This window comes from Lissotriton vulgaris, chromosome 3_1 (genome assembly GCF_964263255.1).
Source record: "Lissotriton vulgaris chromosome 3_1, aLisVul1.2, whole genome shotgun sequence".
Lineage (NCBI taxonomy): Eukaryota > Metazoa > Chordata > Amphibia > Caudata > Salamandridae > Lissotriton > Lissotriton vulgaris.
This window is the reverse complement of record NC_141689.1, coordinates 1,430,965,884-1,430,978,052: the sequence shown is the minus strand read 5'-3', so window position 1 is coordinate 1,430,978,052 and position 12,169 is coordinate 1,430,965,884. Positions and strand designations below refer to the sequence as shown.

At 50.7% G+C, this 12,169-nt stretch overlaps 1 protein-coding gene across 1 annotated transcript in view; it reads right to left on the bottom strand.

Annotated features, from left to right (window-relative positions):
- Nucleotides 1–12,169, bottom strand: part of TNKS (tankyrase) — a 700,580-nt gene that overhangs the window by 456,353 nt on the left and 232,058 nt on the right. The gene's annotated exons all lie outside the window — the stretch shown is intronic.

Genomic DNA, 12,169 nt, shown 5'->3' with positions numbered 1-12,169 from the left:
AAGTTCCCCTGCCTGGCTTTACATAGCCTCATACATATGGAGTAATAAAGCAGTACATGTTCCTGCCTTGCCTTAGTCTGTCAAGTAGGCATTCCATGGGTATTGTGGTGGGTGTTCCCATGCAACACCAATGGATTTTGACGCTGCCCCAGATTTACAAAACCATGTAAACCTGGGGCAGCACCAGAACCTTACCCCTCCCCACAGCAGGCGTAAAAAGAGAAATGTTTTCATTTCTCATTTTTTCATCTTTTCATGTGTGTTGCATTCTGCAGCTCACACAGAAAGAGGAAAATCATCTCTGGATTGTTTTTGTACAGGAAGGTGTCCCTTCATGCACAAAAATAATCTTGCCTACATTGGCGCTAGGCAGTAATTTATGCGCCAACGCAGGGGGAAAGGACAGGAATGCACCATATTTCATAACTAAGGTGGATTCCTGCCCTTTCACATTGGTGTAGGCCAGCGCCAATTCGTCATAAATGAGGCCCTTTGTTTTTACCCACTCCTTTGACCACGTCCCCACGCTCACTGACCTTTGGTTTGCTAATTACTTTTTAATATTATTTCCTCACTGTAAAAATGATTTGCAATGGGCATTCGGGGTGTTCATGGTTGTCGATAGTTGTCAATGATGAGGAGTACCAAATTTTAGAAATTGTCAGGAGTGGGACCTTATGCCTAAATAAATCTTGACAAGGGGTCTCGGCATCAAAAAGTTTGAAGACCTCTGAACTAGAGTAATGTGAAATGCTACTGTTGCGGGTGTGGTGGGATGATGAGTGAGGATTGCAGCAACCAGGGGACTACAGGTACATGTGCCCAGCTGGCATAATTGAAAGTCTAAAACAAGCATGGTAGAGGTAGATACTTCCTGCTGCATGGTACTTTACTGGGATTTCTGGTAACATTAGTGTACATATATCAACCCAAAGAGGACCACCACAGCAAGCTTCTATCAGGAAGTCTGGGGGGAAAATCCTACAGCTTAATCTTCAGACATTGATTTGGAATTGTAACTTTAATGTGGTCCTCAACCCGCAGCAACACAGGTCTAGTGCTATACGCCACCCCCACCCTGTAGCTGCACAAACTATTGGCAGGTCAAGGCAATTGTTTAAATGACAAGTGGCATGTCACACACCCATAGCTCGAGAGGGTACTTGCAGTATAACAGACCAAACTACGTGGTCCAAGATAGATTATTGGTTACTCGCCAGTGACATTGAGCATGGACTATAAGATTACGCATATGCCCAGCAGGAGTGGCTCCTCCATTATGGTGGAGGAGCGTCGCCCCACTGCTGGAACCAGCAGACGCATGTAAAATAAAATAATAAAGCAGTTTAGAGAACTGCTTTATCATCATTTTATTTTGCACTGGAGCTGCAGAAGTCTTGAGGGCGGGGCCAGCAGCAGTAGGAGGAGGAGAGGTGGGTTCAGGGCACAGCCAGTCAGCATGTTGGTTTGGCCGGACATCTTAGGATGGCCAAACCGACATGGGCACTTGGATATCTCCAGGTCGTTGCACACAATCTCAGTCCCTGCTGGAGCTTCTCTCCTGCTGGGTAATACCAGCATGAAAGTAGCACCTGGATTGGTGCAGGGGAGTCTGGAAGCCTGTGTGAGCATCGTCGGAGCTAAAGAAGTGGCAGATGTCAGGTTGCAGGTACGTTTTGTTTATATTTAATTTTTTTCCTCCGTGCTGGCTCACCGATTTCACCAGCAATTGTGGCCACCACGGATTCCTAGAACTCTATCCAACCACCCTTCAATCCTTTTAGAATTTTCCCTTCATTGCCCACAGCATAAGGCCTTCTCCTGGAGGCTGCTTCCACATGCTTTAAGAGATTCTGTATTCCATACAGAAATTAAACTCCTTTGCAGGAGTATTTTAACTTTAAACCCCATCAGTTGATAGTCCTAACAGCATAAGAAGCATTCGAAGTCCAGAGTCTTCAAATGCCCTGAGAACTCAACTCACGAAGAGAAACTAATGTTAAACTAGAATTGTATAGAAAAAGCGGCTGTGCAAGAGGTTCACTTCTTGGGAAAGATGACAGCCAGACTATTGCGAGGGAGACAGGCCGGGAAAAACATTGGTTTGTTTGCTTATTTGTCTTTGGATCAGTGCAGATGTTACTGAACTCTGTGCTGATGATAATCTGTTGGTTTACAGAGCAGAAAATGGCCCTCAGGAATTCACTAACTTCTTCTCTGACCTTTACAGGTTGAAGACTAGCCCCACAGGGGACATCTTTAATTCCTTTGATAATGTTAAACTGGCAAGGATGGACGATGTGCTCAGGCAAAATTTTGAAGTGCAAATAATCACAGAAGAAATAATTCAAGTTATCCCCTCCGAGTGGTCAGTAGAAGATGGGCTTAGTGCTCAGTTTCACAGGATTTCTGCAGATGCTTGCGTCCCATCCGCTAAAGGTGTATGAATAGTCCAGGGAAACTTGCGGGAGGCCTTTATTTTAATGATACTTAAGCCAGATCCTGAGGAATGTAATCCCGTTATCCACTATCTCTGATCAATACTGACAATAACATTGTAGCAAAATTGATTGCTTAGATCACTCCCCTGCTTCTGAAGTTAACAAGACCCAATCAGTTAGGCTTCACACCTGGTCACTCTACTTTTCAAAGTCTTCGTACTAGTTTTGCACTGCTGCACCAGCTACATCCATAATTAATTCTGTTGCGGTACTTCTTGACAACAGTAAGGAGTTTGACTTATTGGATATCCTTTTTATGCTGCTGGAACATATCGGGTTCAGTAAGGAATTCAATGCCAGCATTAAACGGCTTTACACCAACCCAGTAACAAACATGTCAAAACGGGATATCTACTCCCCTAAAATATATCTTTTTTCTGTGATTGCCATTGACACCATAGCTGCTAGACGTCAGCAACATCACTGAGAAGAGCGTTTTCAGGGGCAGATGTGGACTGAACAAGAAATGCTCCAGGGATCCCTCTCACTCACTACCCCAAGCTACCTCGCATATCAGACCTAAAAGAGTGCAAACATGCTGCAACACCCATAGATGCAAAAATTAAGTGATATGTATCCCAACGATAGCTTCATTACTCTGGCAATAACTAGAGAGGCAGAGAACTTAACTCCATTAGACATCTTGTTATAGTCTAGAATAAGAAAAACTTGTAGAGCGACCAACAGAGCACTTCCCTCTCCCATACTAACAATTACAACCCTTATGAAGACAATAGACTCCTTCTGAAAAGACGGGTGCACAAGTTACTACTTGTGTAACAATATATCGGTCAGAGACATTAGTTGGTGATAGATCCCTTACCTTAGAACATCCCCAGGCGTCAGACTGGATCCGGAAAGTTTTGCTTAGCAGTACCCCAACGCGTCAGTAGGTGGCGTCCTGCGGCTATGCGCCCGTCGCTGGCGTCGTAAGCACCGAGATGATGTCACGAAGACTACTTAGGAGCCATCCATGTGCGCGGATGTCAGTTCTGTACACGACTTTCCGCGTCAGGAACGCAGAGCCATGCAAGAAACGGACTACTGGTGCCAAGAAACCAGGGCCCTGAAAAGGGGATGACTAACTCTATTAATCAGTTTGAAGAACGGGGAGGATGGGTGGGGCGGTAAAGACCATCACTAACTAATGGCTCTTACAGATATATCGTTACACAAGTAGTAACTTGTGCATCTGAAAGAGACACGTTAGTGATAGATTTGTTACCTTAGAATAGATACCCCAACAATACCAACCCAGGTGTTGGGTCTGCAAACAAAATTACACCAGGAAGTCACGGAGAACAGAACGGCCGAAGAAGCCAACTCTCCGGACCGGTCAAGGCTGTAATGCTTGGTAAACTTGTTCAGCGTGGCCCACGTAGCTTCCTGACAAACGTCCTGCAAGGGACCACCACGTCCCAAGGCAGTAGTGTCTGCAGTTGCCCTGGTCAAATTGGCATGCAACCCCACAGGAGGCTCCTTCTTAGCCAACGAGTAACAGGCCTTAATGCAGAGAACGACCCACCGAGAGATGGCCCGTTTGTGCAAAGCACAACCTTTTTTGGCACCCACGTAGCCAACAAAGAGCTGGTCCTCAAACCGGAACTGTTGCGTTCGGCTCAGGTAGAAGGAGAGCGCACGTTTTGGGTCCAGACGGTGGAGCCTTTCTGGAAGGAAGCGGAAAGAAGGTGGGCAAAGTGATGGTCTGCCCGATGTGGAAGGGCGTGACAACCTTTGGCAAGAAAGAAGGACAAGTCCTCAGAACCACCTTGTCCGGATGAACAGAGAGGAAAGGAGGTTTAGAAGAAAGAGCCTGGAGCTCACTCACTCTTCTGGCAGAGGTGATAGCAACCAGGAAAGCAGTCTTTAAGGTGAGAAGACGCAAAGGACAGTTATGAAGGGGCTCAAAGGGAGCACACATCAGAAACGTCAAGACAAGATTCAAGTCCCATTGAGGCATGATGAATGGCACGGGATGGAAAGGGTGCGTAATGCCTTTCAGAAAAAGGGGGCTTAACAAAAGAGAAGGCCGATCCGCCTTTCTCCGGCTTCCTGAAATGGCAGAAAGATAACCTTTGATAGTGCCCAGAGCAGAGCCCTGCCGGGTCATGGAAAGAAGGAACAAAAGAACTTCAGAAAGAGGGGCAGAAAGGGGATCCACAGACTTGGCTGTGCACCACTCCACAAACGTGTGCCATCTGCAGGCGTACACAGTTATCGTAGAGGGATGCCTGGCTGCCAGAATGACATCACAGACTTCGGGAGGAAGATCGAAAGCTGTCAACTGTTGCCGCTTCATTTCTACGCATGGAGGTGGAGACTGGACAGGTTCGGGTGGAGGACCGTACCCTGCTGCTCCGACAGAAGATCCTCCCGAAGAGGCAGCCGGGTCGGGGGCTCGATCGCCATGCTGGGTAGCTCGGGATACCAATATCTTCGTACCCAATCCGGAGCCACAAGGATGACTTGGGCCCGGTTGTGCCGAATCTTCTTCAGCACTCTGGACAGAAGGGGTATAGACGGAAAGCCGTACAACAAACCGCAGCTCCACTCGCGACGAAAAGCATAGACGAGCGAGTGAAGCATTGGAAATTCCAATGCACAGAACTGATGACATTGCGCGTTCTCTTAGGTGGCAAATCGATCTAACCAAGGCTCTCCCCACTGCTGAAAGAGACCTCGCGCTATGTCCAAGTTCAGACGCCATTCGTGATCCATCAAGCACCAGCGGCTGACTTAGTCCGCCCTGGTGTTCAGAAAACCTGGGAACCACCAAGGTAATGCCTTGATGTTCCAGCCATGTCCAGAGGCACAGAGCCTCCTGACATAGGGTCCAGGACCACACCCGCCCTGTTTGTTGCAATACCCATGGTGGTGGTGTTGTCCGTGAACACTTGCACCACACTTCCCCGGACAGAGGGAAGGAATGCCTTCAGTGCCTGCAGGATCGCCCGAAGCTCCAAAAGGTTGATATAGAGCCGGGACTCCGCCAGAGACCAGAGGCCTCTGATCTCCGCCTCTCCCAAGTGGCCACCCCATCCCAGGAGGGACGCGTCGGTCACCACTGTGTGCTACAGTTGGGGAAGGGAGAGGGATCTGCTATTGACCCAATCACGATTCGTGAGCCACCACTGCAATTGTCGTGCAGTGCCTTCCGAGATCTGGACGTGATCAGACAGGTTCCCCGATGCTGTGCCCACTGGAACTTCAGGTCCACTGCAGAGCCCGCATATGCCACCTGGCATGTGGTACTAGGAGGATGCAGGAGGCCATCAGGCCCAGGAGCCGACGGGGCATCCTGACAAACTCGGGATAGAGGCTGAAAGATCAGAATCAAAACCTGAATGTCCCGGACTCGCTGTTGGGGAGAATAAACCCGAAACCGAGTAGATTCCAGAACCGCTCCGATGAAGGGGAGCTTCTGAGAGGTACTCAGGTGCAACTTCGGCACATTGTCTGAAAATTCCACCAAATGCAGGAGGTCGGCCGTAGTCTGGAGGTGGGTGACAATCTCCTGGGGCGAGCCCACCTTTAACAACCAGTCATCGAGGTAGGGGAAGACTGACACCCCTGACCTGCGCAGAAGAGCTGTGACCACTGCATTCGCTTTTGTGAACACCCGAGGCGCTGGTAAGGCCAAAGGGGAGCATGGTGAACTGAAAGTGCTTGTGGCATAATATGAACCGTAGGTAACGTCGGTGGGCCAGTAGGACAGGGATGTGAAAATCCACATCCTGAAAGTCCAACGCTACCATTCAGTCTCCAGGGTCGAGGGCAGCCATTACCTGAGCCAGTCAGCAGCTTGAATTTCTCCTTCCGGAGGAAGCGATTGACGTTCCGAAGGTCCAAGATGGGGTGCAGGCCCCCCTTGTCTTTCTTGGGGACCAGAAAGTAGTGGGAATAACAACCACTCCCTACTTCCAACACAGGAACGTACTCAATGGTCCACTTGGCCAAAAGGGCCATGACTTCCTGCTGGAGAAGCACAAAGTGATCCCCCGACATAAGGTGGCACTGAGGTGGCATGACTGGAGTAGAGGACAGAAAGTGAAGGAAATAATCCCCATGGATGATCTGCAACACCCACTTGTCCGATGTAATATCGCGCCAGTGGGGGAGGTGGTAGCGGATCCTGCCACACACCGGCATGGGATGCTCCAAAAAGATCGGATTAGGAAGGTTTGGAGGCAGAAGCAGAGGGGGCGGAAGTGGATTGACCCCCCCACGATGAGTCCCGGACCCGCACCTGCGGAAGCCGCATCTGCAGCCTCGCTGAGGCTGGTTCTGTGCAGGCTTGCTGAAGGAACGTGTCTGAGCGCCCCTGCCGTGCCCACAAAAGGAACGAAAACCAGGAGTGACGGGACTCTTCGTAGACAGACCCAAGGACTTGGCCATGGCCCGCAAGTTCTTAAAACGCTCCAGTGCACTGTCGGCCTGATCTCCAAACAAGCTAGTGCCATCAAAGGGCATGTCCATGAGCGAACTCTGGATATCGGGTGAGAACCCAGTAGAACGCAACTAGGTGTGGCGACGCAGCGCCACAGTTATAGATACCTCCCTGCCCAACAAATCAGTGGTGTCCAAACCACACCGAATGGCGAACTTAGTCACATCCTTATCCTCAGCAACCGCTTGGGAAAAAACAGACAACTTCCTCAGGACACGGAGGCAAGACTTGAGCCACAGTATCCCACACCACATGGGAATAGCGGCCCAAGAGGCAGGGCGTGTTCAAAGCAGGCTGAAGAGAACAACCTCTTACGACGTCGAGGCTTGGATAACCAGACTCTCAGGCGTTGGGTGTGTGGTGAGGAAGGCTGGGTCACCAGACGCCGGGCGGTGATGCCTGGCGAAATCCTTATCCACAGGGGCCCCTGTGGCTGGCCGCGACCAAGTAACCAACAGGACGTCGCTGAGGGCATCATTGAAGGGAAGCAGGGGCTTTGATGAGGTATACGCCGTCTGGAGCAACTCGGTAAGGAGGTTAGTCTTGAGGGCCACCGTAGGAAAGTCAAAGTTGAGGACCTCAGCAGCCCGACGGAGCACCATCATGTAGGAAGCGCCCTCCTCCATCGTGGGTGGAGGAGAGGCAAACCCCGTGTCAGAAGAGACATCAAGGTCGCCTGCGTCCTCCAGATCGTCCACCCAGTCCTGCTCGGAGTCACACTGACGGGCAAGAGGGTCCTCAGAACCCTTCCAATCAACCTCCACTTCCGTTGCCAGTGGAGCCGGCCGCGGCGGAGGAGGAGGCACGACCGGCGTAGGAAACGGCGCAGGCCGGGGCTGGGTCGGCACCATCTCCCAATGCGGATCCCAGGCAGGAATGAAATGGTCCTGGAACCGGGGCAAGGGCAGGATGAACGGCACCCACTGCGGCGCCGACGGCGGAGCCAAAGGCATTGCTGGGGCCGGGGCCGGAGCCGGCAGTGCCGGACCGTGTGGCGCGAAGGCAGGAGCAAACGTCACAGAATCCTGTAGCGCCGAAGCTGGATCAGCCGGCGGCCCAACAGGATCTGGAAGCGGGACCGCGGGGCCCAAGGCACAGCGGCGGGAGCCCGAGGCCTAAAAAGTCAGTCCATTGTGGCAAGAAACTCTTGCACCTGTTAGGGAGTAGTGGACAGACCCGGGAAAGGTGGGTAGACCGCGGGACTCCCAGGTTCCAAGGGAGCCGCAGGGGCAGAACCCCTGTCTCCCTCGTCCGAATCCCAGGATCGACAGAGGGACGTCAGAGAGCGAACCCGCTTCTTCGACTTCTTTTTATATCGTCGCTTACGGGAATCCAAGGGCGAAGTCTTGGAGCCCGAGAAGCAACGACTGCGGCCCTGTGAGCGGTCCCGGGAGCGATCCTTGGATTAGGAGCGGCATCGGGACGAGTGCCAAACCTCCAGTAGCTTTGTGCGCTGCTCCCTCAAGGCCTTCGGACCATAGCCCGACAGTCACGACAGACCTGGGAGTCGTGGTCGGTCTCCAGGCAGGCCCCACAGGACTTAAAGCCAGGCATCTCTACGTGCACCAGGAGAAAAAAGGAGACAAAAGTCTCAAAAGGGTAGTCAAAAAGTGACTAAGGTACGTGCTGTATTCGAATCGGTGCTTGGTGGCGCGGAAAAAGAAGCACGCATGGGTGGCGCATAAGAAGTCTCTGTAGGAGAGTAGGGTCTGCTTCCTATGGTCACCCCAACTTTTTGCTGTGATTCTCTGTTTTTTCGACTTTAGTGTGGCTGTGGGCCTGCTAATCAGACCCACAGCCCAAATCTAAATTGATACTATGTACTTTACGTACATACCAGATTGGTTACTGGGTCACCCTTTGAGCCCCTGTATAGTGTACCATAGGTACCCAGGGCACAGGTGCACCTTAGGCCTACCAGGGGCTGCAGCATGTATTGTGCCACCCCTGGTTTGCCTTCCAAACTGACACCACAGGTCTGTTCACACAGCCTGGGTAAGGTGGTGTAATCACCCCTTACTTAGATATAGTATACCTATATCTACCTTTATATATAGACACATGTACATCTATAAGCGACTCCTATGGTAGGCCTCGTTAATCCTGGAGGCAGAGTGCTTGGTTTTATGTGAGAGGGTGCCCTAGCATGAGCTGAGCCCCTCTGCAGCTTTCGGAACCATCTCCTTATAGCTGTTCTATGATATAACCATACCATATACTCTTGAGTGCATTATAATCCTCGCGGTTAATGCTAACTTTGGTTTGGCTTTATCAAAACATGTTGTGTAAGGTGTCAAACACTTTGGAATACTACCCCCCCCTGCCAATTCTGGCGGCGGGGGTAGCATTCCACCCATTCTAGAAGGAGAAGACATGTAGTTATTGCTTTACCCGGTTAAAGTTAAACAGAGCCTCAGCATCATAAAAAGGATGCTGCTGCCACAGACACGGGTCGGTCCTCCTGTTGCTGGGGGAACTCTGGCAGGGGAGGCCTGGACAATAGGTTCCCTGTCCAGGGAGGTGCTGGCATCTCCCCAGACAGGGGTTTTGTGTATTGGGGTAGGGAGGGCTGCATTCAGTGAATGCTTCTAGACACTGCCGGGGGCACACAAGGTGCTCCATGCATAGCTCGGTTCAAACCAGTTGCTGGGGCACTCCGCTCCATCTCTGGCGCGAAACTGGACAAAGGGAAAGGGGTGTAACCACCCCCTTCTCAGGTCCACCCATAGGAGGGACCTAGTCAGGTAATCCAGCCCCCATCCTTAGTATAAGTATAGGAGCTGTGTCCCCAGGACTTTAGATTATCCTGGAAGAATCATTTAAAGACATATCTTGGACCTTCGACATTCCATTCTGACTGGAAGACGGAAGACATCTCCCTTGTGGTCAAGGAGTGACCACCCAGTGCAAACAAGCACCAACAGCATCTTTGCTGGTCTGCAGTTTCAAGGCTTCCGTCGGAACCCGAAGACTCGGCGACACAAGGACTGGACTTCCAGACTTCTCTGAACCCGACCCACATCCACAGCAAAGCTGAGACCTGTGGCGGACACCAGAGACGTGGGACCGGACATCCTGCATTTTGCTACCTGCACTCCATTCCTGAAGCCTCAGTAAGTTGTGCATTGGGGTACGAGAAGGCCCAGCCCGAGCACCATTTGCACCGAAGCCCAGGCTCCCACACTCCGCGAGTGTCCAGTGGGCCCCGCCTTTGCATTTGAGCTCGACACGTCTTCCTGGTTCCTTGCCCGTTGGCTAGTGAGCCCCCTGAAGACACCATCTTGAATCTAACTTGCTTTCCTGGTTGCTCCAGCTTCCCTGAAAAGGAGATTCGCCACAGACCTTGCTGGTCTGCAACAGAACCAATCTGGACATCCTACGTGGGTTGCAGTTGCCAAGGCTTTTTGGGTCCAATCCGGATAACGACACCGCAGTCATCTAGATCCATCGTGGGACAGCTCGAATCCAGCGCCTGGTCGTCGATGCCTCCTGGATCTCGTGGCATAAGAGACAAACTCACCTTCACCTTCAAGCACCAGACATCGCCTGGTTCCTTCCTGGTCACTGGCTAGTGATCCAGACTCTGTCCCCTCTGCTTTCAGGTTCTTCACATCTCCGATTCACCTTTGGGTCCACCCAGACACTTTCCTCTGGTCGCCTGCAGCATTTCTTTGCAGCTCTCCATAGAAAACGACGACGAAACACGACAGAAAAAGACACCTATGCACCCGGCTACCTTGGGTGACGTAACACGAGTACTCCGGTGCTCCCATGGGTCTTGACTCTCGAAGTGTCCTAGTTTAAAAGGGTTCCATCCTAGTCCATCCAGAAGTGTCCTTAAATTGTATATTTGTAACTTCTTTGTTTCCCATAGAAAGTCAATGGTAACTCGTGTCTGTGTTTAGACACTGCACGAGTCTCCTGTGGGCCTCCTACTTCCTAACCTTTAATTGTTTAGTGTAGCCCCAGCGATTCCACAGGCCCCAGGCCTGCTTTCTAACTCTCACGGGGTACTTATACCACTTTCTTAGTATATAGTTTGTGAGTCCCCTAGGGCATAACATATACTGTGCAACTTATCGTATATTAACTGTGTGACTTGTATTGTATTTTGACCTCTGACCTCATAAAGCGTGCAGAAGGGGTTGTGTTTAGATTGAATACATATATATTTGATATATACCTTGTGTGGTGTCTTTTCATTTGGTCCTCAAGGGATTATAATGGTAAAACAACTTGCTTAACTCGCCTACTGAAGTCTTAGCCTGAAGACTGCTGGTTCATGCTACCACTAGACTAGCTTTCTATAAGGTTGACTTTACAACCACCATCAATAAGGGTCGATTAGACTGGTGCAAGGTGCCCACTAGAACTAGTGGACATCATATGCCAGGCTAACATCTCACAGTCTCCGTGAAGTCATCTCGGCGCATACGACACAAGCGACTGGCGCGGAGTCGCAGGACGCCACCTACTGAAGCGCAGGGGTACTGCTAAGCAAAACTTTCCGGATCCAGTCTGACGCCTGGGGATATTCTATGGTAAGGAATCTATCACTAACATATCTCTTTCAGATACCCAGGTTACATGCTGTGACGTGGAGAGCAGCTTTGGTGCAAGTGATAATTGAAAGCTGGATTAGATTTGCCTGTCACAGACTAACAGTAGAAGTTTGGCTGCGTCAAAAAAGGAGCACTCTCACCAGACTACAAATCCAGACTGCTTCAAGTACAATTCTTGCATGGGATTGATTACATTCAAGTATCTCTATACAAACTGGGCCTGGGAGACTAAACCAGATGTGGGCCCCTAATGCGGCATTCCTTCATTTAGCCTGGCTTTACCCATGGGTGGCTAACCTTTGGACAGGGTCACTGCGGACAAAATCCACAATGGTTGAAGTACCGTAAAATCTACTCATAACATTATTTGGGTATGTAAATGTAAATGTACAGGAATTTATATAGCGCAAATCACTGAGCGGTTTCTAAGCGCTTGCTTAGGGAACCCGTCCTGGTATTCCCCCGTGAGATAACCCCGGCAGGGTATCAGCAAGGTGAAAGCCAGGCATCCCGCCGCGAGGGGCCGTTGTGAAGATTAAGCAAGCTATTGCCCAAAGTCGCAGAGTGTGAATCTGTGAATCGAGTAGGCACCGGAGCGAAAATTGTCGAGTCCATGGACATTTTAGGACCCAAGACCCCGCCGAGCCGGGAATTGAACC